Here is a 7,532-nt window from a genome sequence, read left to right as displayed (position 1 = left end):
ACTCAGTCTGAAGGTAAATGGTATCAGGCTACCTGTTTTAACTGCATTTTCTTAGATTCTGTATGTCTATTTGGTATCCACTTATTGCAGGGTCAAACCATAAGTAAATATGGTAAACCATATTTACCTTTGTCCTGTAAGTCGGCTTGCTGGGAACTCATGTGCAGACCACCTGAACCAAGGTTGTGGCTCCACATACCTTCTTATCTAACTCTCACATACCAAGCCACTGCTTGCCCTGCCCTAAATCATCACAGGGCCAGGTGTCAGGCAACTAGATATCACCCCTATAGCCCAAAGCCTATTGGAATTATTCAAACTAGCCAATCCTAAACTGTTTCTCCTGCTCTGCCTTGCATTTGCTGCAGAGCCCCAGTAAGGGCTCTGGCCTATGCCTTCCCCTCACTCCTGCTTCTGCCCCCCAGAAATCTGCATGAATAGAGCCTCCTTTTCACCTTTTGCCTTCTGGACTTCCAACGCTCTCTGCCATGAGTATACACATTTCCACTTAAAACAAAAATAAAGCCAGAGCCCTTAAAAAAAAAGCTTTATTAGTATATAATTCACATACCATATCATACCATATATATTAGTTTTATATAGCTACAAATTACCACAAACTGGGTGGATTAAAACAACAGAATTTGTTTTATTGAATATTGTTTTATTTTATTGAATATTTACAGAATTTTGTTTTATTTTACATTTACAGAATATACAGAATATTGTTTTATTTTATTGAAAATATTTATTTTCTCATAGTGCTGGAGACTGGACATCCAAAATCAAGATGTCAGCAGGGGCATGCTCCTGAAGGCTCTGGGGAAGAATCCTTTCCCTCCTTTCTATGTTCTCGTGGTTGTCAGCACTCCTTGGTGTTCTTTGGCTCTTACTCCATAGCTTTACTCTGTCTCTGTCATCACATGGCCTTCTTCCCTGTGTCTCCTCTGTGTCTTCAAATCTCTCTCTTCTTTTTTTTTTGAGATGGAGTCTCGCTCTGTCGCCCAGGCTGGAGTGCAGTAGCGCGCGATCTCGGCTCACTGCAACCTCCGCCTCCCGGGTTCACGCCATTCTCCTGCCTCAGCCTCCAGAGTAGCTGGGACTACAGGCGCCTGCCACCACGCCTGGCTAATTTTTTGTATTTTTAGTAGAAATGGGGTTTCACCGTGTTAGTCAGGATGGTCTTGATCTCCTGGCCTCGTGATCTGCCCGCCTTGGCCTTCCAAAGTGCTGGGATTACAGGCATGAGCCACCGCGCCTGGCCCCAAATCTCTCTCTTCTTATGAGGACACCAGTCCTTGGATTTAGGTGCCCATCCTAATCCAGTATGGCCTCATCTTAACTTGATCCCATTTGCAAATATCCCATTTCTAAATAAGGTGATATTCAAGGTACAGGAGTAGGACTTTAACGTATCTTTTTAGTGGACACAAATCAACCCACACCACCATACAATTCACCCATTTAAAGTATACAATTTAATGGTTTTTAGTATACTCACAGAATTGTGCAATCATTATATCAACTTTACAACATTTTCATCGCCCCACAATGCAACCCTGTCCTGTACGCATTAGCAGTCACTCTCCATTTCCCTGCAACACTCCCCCAAGTGCTAGGCAACCAGTTATCCATGTTCTGTCTCTATAGGTTGCCTATTCTGGACATTTCATATAAATGGAATAATACAGTATGTGGCCTTTTGTGCTGGCTTCTTTTTTTTTTTTTTGAGATGGAATATAATTTTATTTTATTTTATTTTATTTTATTTTATTTTGAGATGGAGTCTCACTGTCGCCCAGGCTGGAGTGCAGTGGCACGATCCTGGCTCATTGCAACCTCCACTTCCCAGGTTCAAGTGATTCTCCTGCCTCAGCCTCCCCTGTAGCTGAGATTACAGGCGCCCACCACCATGCCTGGCTAATTTTTGTATTTTTAGTAGAGATGAGGTTTCACCACATTGGCCAGGCTGGTCTCCAAGTCCTGACCTCAAGTGATCCACCTGCCTCGGCCTCCCAAAATGCTGGGATTACAGATGTGAGCCACTGTGCCTGGCATCACTTAGTATAATGTTTCTAAATTTCATACATACTGTATCAGTACTTCATTCCTTTTAATGGCTGAATAATATTCAATTGTACAGATATACCACATTTTATTTAAGCATTTATTAGTAGATGGGACATTTTGGTTGTTTCTACTTTTATTTATTTATTTATTTTTAGACGAGTCTCGCTCTGTCGCCCAGGCTGGAGTGCAGTAGTGCAATCTTGGCTCACTGCAACCTCCACCTCCCGGGTTCAAGCAATTCTCTGCCTCAGCCTCCTGAGTGGCTGGGATTACAGGCACCCGCCACCAAGCCTGGCTAATTTTTTTGTATTTTTTTTTTTTTTTAGTGGAGACGGGGTTTCAGCATCTTGGCTAGGCTGGTCTTGAACTACTGACCTCGTGATCCACCCACCTCGGCCTCCCAAAGTGCTGGGATTACAGGCATGAACCAGCGCACCTGGCCTGGTTGTTTCTACTTTTCAGTGATTTGAATAATGCTGCTATGAAAATGTGTGTTCAAGCTTTTGTGTGCATATGTGTTTTCATTTCTCTTGGGAGTATACCTAGGAATGGAATTGCTGGGTCATATGGTAACAGTATATTTAACTGAAGAACTGCCAGACTGTCTTCCAAAGCAGCTACATCATTTTACACTCCCACCAGCAATGTATGAGGATTCCAACCAATTTTTCCACATCCTCGTCAACACTTGTTATTATCTTTTTTTATCATGACCACCTATGTAGGTGTGAAATGATATCTCATTGTGGTTTTGATTTACATTCCCCTGATGACTACTGATGTTGAGCATCTTTCCAGGTACTTATCGGTCATTTTTATCTCTTCTTTGGAGAAATGCCTATCATATTCTTTGCACATTTTAAAATTGGGCTGTCTTTTTATTAATGAGTTCTAAGAGAGTTCTTTATATTTTCATACAAGTATCTTACATATAATTTACAAATATTTTCTCCAACTTTGTGGGCTGTCTTTTCACTTTCTTGATAGTGTCCTTTGAAGCACAAAAGTTTTCAATTCTGATGGAGTCCAACTTATCTATGTTTTCTTTTGTTGCTTGTGCTTTTGATGCCATATCTAAGAAACAGAACTTTTTAAAAACATATTGTTTATCAAAAATGAGTAAATCGTTTATGTGAAAAATTCTAGGCTAACAAAGTGATGGTGAATAAGAAGTATTTTTTTCAAATCACAAAATAACTTGTACCACTTTAGGCTTTCTTTCTAGAGTCACTTTTTTGTGCTTCATTTAGGATTCTTGTCCTTGTACAAGAATAATAATTATGTAGATTACCATTTATTCAAATAGTTACTGGTGTATTATATTGCTGTGATTCCTATTTGGATAACTAACATTTCTGTTAAATAATGTTAGTTCTAACTTGTTCACAGAAAGTAAAAAGAATATAATTAAACTAATATGAAATTCTACCTCCCAAAGCTAATCCGAAGTTAAAGTTTATTTTATTTTATTTATATTTATTTATTTATTTATTTATTTATTTAGAGACAGAGTCTTGCTCTGTCACCCAGGCTGGAGTGCAGTGGCATGATCTTGGCTCACTGCAAGCTCCGCCTCCCGGGTTCACACCATTGTCCTGCCTCAGCCTCCCGAGTAGCTGGGACTACAGGCGCCCGCCACCACGCTCAGCTAATTTTTTGTATTTTTAATAGAGACGGGGTTTCACCTCTTGGCCAGGATGGTCTTGATCTCCTGATCTCATGATCTGCCCGCTTCGGCCTCCCAAAGTGCTGGGATTACAGGCGTGAGCCACTGCACCAAGTTTATTTTAATAAAAAGATGCTCACTATATTTTGTCAAAATAGCACAACTGCAAAATGTTTAGTACATTCCCATTTTTGTAAAAAATTATATAGATATTTTCTTGGAAATAAGTCTAGAAGAATCTAAGCAAAAAGTTAATAATGGTAATCTATGGAAGGGGCAGTTTTCATGTTTTTGGGAAAATACTTTTTCTGGTTTGGTATAAAAACTAAACGTATGCTATAAAAATAAAGTGAAAACATCTTTCAGCCTTTTCCATGCATATTTAAAATGAAATATTTTACAAAGTCGCAATCTTACTAAATGTTTTATACCTTGTTTTATCCTGCCCTTTTTTCACTTCATATAATATCATGTCATTGAATATTCTTTGAAAAGATGATTTGTACTACTTGAATTAAAATTCATGGCTTAGAGTCACATTATTTAGCCATTTCTCTATTGTTGAGTATCTAGGTTGTTGTTTACAATTTCCCACCACTTAAAAAAATGTGGTGCCTAGCATTTTCATAAATAAATGATTGTTTGCATCTCTGATTATTTTGATAGGGGAGATTCCTAAAATAAAGGCTACTGGATCAAAAGATATGAATATTTTAAAATGTCTTCCTGAATGAATTCCTTTGAAGACACTGTAACACTGAATTGCTTATTCTTTTTGGTTTCAATCTTCAAGTTTAATTGCCTATTTCTATACTTTATTTACTCCATGGAAGCAGCAAGGGAAAGGGATGAAGCGGCCTGGAGTGCATGTTGCATCAGAGGGCAGAAGACCTAGATTCTTTAGGTCTTGGAAAACTCACAAATGTCCAGCAGCTTTACATACCTTATCTTTCAAATAAGGGGGGGTGGGATTCCTTAGCCATAAATTCCACAGTTCTCTAGTTCTCCTTGGCTACTAGCAGAAATGCTGGGCTTCGTACTGTGGCAAAAGCAGCAAATACAGGTATCTCAGTGGAGGATATGTTTTCATGGCCTAGTCTCTAGACACATGCTTTTACAGAAACGAAATGAAATCCTTAACAATGCTGTTAATAGGTAATATTATGTCTGTTTTATTATCAGCTGTTTTACAGCTGAAAAAACTGAAGCCCACAGAATTTCAGTAACTTGCCCAAGATCATTCAGCTAGTAAGGGGCAGGAACAAGAAACCAATCCATGTGTGTCTGGCTCCAAAGCCCATGCTGTTGACACTTTATAATACTTCAAAGTTGGACAGAAATCATATTTTTATGGGCTTGATATTATTGATTTAATGACACACATTCACAAGTTCTACACTGATTATTCCTCCTCTAAAGAACTTTTATTTCAAAGGTACTTAATGGTGGAGCACTATTAATGCATTAACTTCAATATCAGAAAAACAGTATGAACAAAACCAATAGGAATGTATAATTTTATGAAAAAATAAGCCTACCAAATTATTAATCTTACAAACTGGATATTTCTCTAAAAATACTCTATTATGGCAAGTTTTTTTTTCCTACCTGAGGTCTATATTTCTCAGTTCTTTACTTTCATAAAAAGTTTCTCAAATATTTGGATACTCTATGAATCAGCAAGTGTGTGAAAGTACTATATATATATACACATTATATATATAATATATATACACATTATATATATAATATATACACATTATATATAATATATACACCTTATATATATAATATATATACACATTATATATTATATATACACATTATATATAATATATATACACATTATATATATAATACATACACATATATAATATATATACACATTATATATAATATATACACATTATATATAATATATACACATTATATATATAATATATATACACATTACATATAATATATATACACATTACATATATTATATATATACACATTACATATATATTATATATATACACATTATATATATATTATATATACAAATTATATATATATTTTATATATATACACATATATATATTATATATATACACATTATATATATTATATATATATACACATTATATATATATTATATATATACACACATTATATATATATTATATATATACACACATTATATATATATTATATATATACACACATTATATATATATTATATATATACACACATTATATATATATTATATATAATACACATTATATATATATATAATATATATATATTTTTTTGAGACAGAGTTTCGCTCTTGTCATCCAGGCTGGAGTGTAGTGGTGCAATCTTGGCTCACTGCAACCTTCTCCTCCTGGGTTCAAGCGATTCTTCTGTCTTAGTGTCCCAAGTAGCTGCGATTACAGGGGCGCACCACCATGCCCGGCTGATTTTTGTATTTTTAGTAGAGATGGGGTTTCGCCATGTTGGCCAGGCTGGTCTTGAACTTCTGATTTCAGGTGATCTGCCTGCCTCGGTCTCCCAAAGTGCTGGGATTACAGGCGTAAGCCACCACACCCGGCCAAAAGTACTATCTTTTTAACAACCTTACGTTATTATTCCTGTCTTTTTCTTTCTTAGCCTTCTTATTATTTTTCTGGGTGACTTTCTCCCTCTCTGTCTCTTGGTGGCAATTCTCCACAAAGTCTTGTAGAGCCAATAAGAAACAGACTTCTATCACCCACAACAATATGTCTAAGATAATTTCTCGTATCTCTACTAACACGCTACCAGGTTTCACATCCTTTGATGGATTTATCTTTCCAGTTTCAACAATATGAAGCTATATTAATTTTAAGTGACTACAGCATAACTATCCCTGCAGCAAATGAACATTTGTCAGACAGTGCATATTTAAGACCTTCACATTTTCAAAGGATGTAAAGTCTGGCTGTTTTTGTAGAAATCAAACCATCCATTATAAAAGTCTTTAGTATTTTGTCTTTCAGGTTTTTTGGTTGTTTTTGCCATTTACATCTATAGCTCTTACGGAATTCCCACTCAGCTCCACGAAGGCAGAAGCTATATTGTCTCAGTCACCATTATGCCTCATCACCTACTACATAGCAAGTGCTAAGTAAATATCTGTTGAATGAATAAATGAATATATTCTTCTATTAATGATTTGAGACAACACTTTTTATCATATTTCAAATATAGTTATTCCTTGCTAAGCTTGGAGGTGGCATGCCACAGATACTGCCTCACAGTTGGCAAGAAAAGTCAGTGTTATAGAAAATAGGGATTGGGAGAGGGTAAAATAAACCAAACTCCTGACAAATAAAAGTTTTGGGGACATGCGCTTTCAAAGTAAGCCAGACTTACTGACTTTAAAGGTCTCCTCTAGCAGAAAAGCTTTTATTTGAATCATCTTTTTAACTTGTTCAGAAGACATTGCTTCAAGAGTATCTACTGTGGTATGTTCTCCTATAAATGTCACGCCATACGTATACAGACTGTACCTTACTGGACTTGAAATTTAATTATTTTTGCTTTTGCATTCTTTTGTGATCCATTTTTATAATCCTTGTTGAGAAGTGAATCTGTATAGATTTATTCATTTAGGAGAATATCCATTTAGTAGAAAATTTAAAATTTATGGCCTCCTTTTTGCCTGGCCGATTAGAAGGCAAACATTTCTTTTTTTTTTTTTGAGATAGAGTCTCGCTCTGTCACCCAGGCTGGAGTGCAGTGGCACAATCTCGGCTCACTGCAGCGTCCGCCTCCGGGTTTCAAGCGATT

The sequence above is a fragment of the Pongo pygmaeus genome, chromosome 10 (assembly GCF_028885625.2).
Source record: "Pongo pygmaeus isolate AG05252 chromosome 10, NHGRI_mPonPyg2-v2.0_pri, whole genome shotgun sequence".
NCBI lineage: Eukaryota > Metazoa > Chordata > Mammalia > Primates > Hominidae > Pongo > Pongo pygmaeus.
This window is presented reverse-complemented; position numbering follows the sequence as displayed.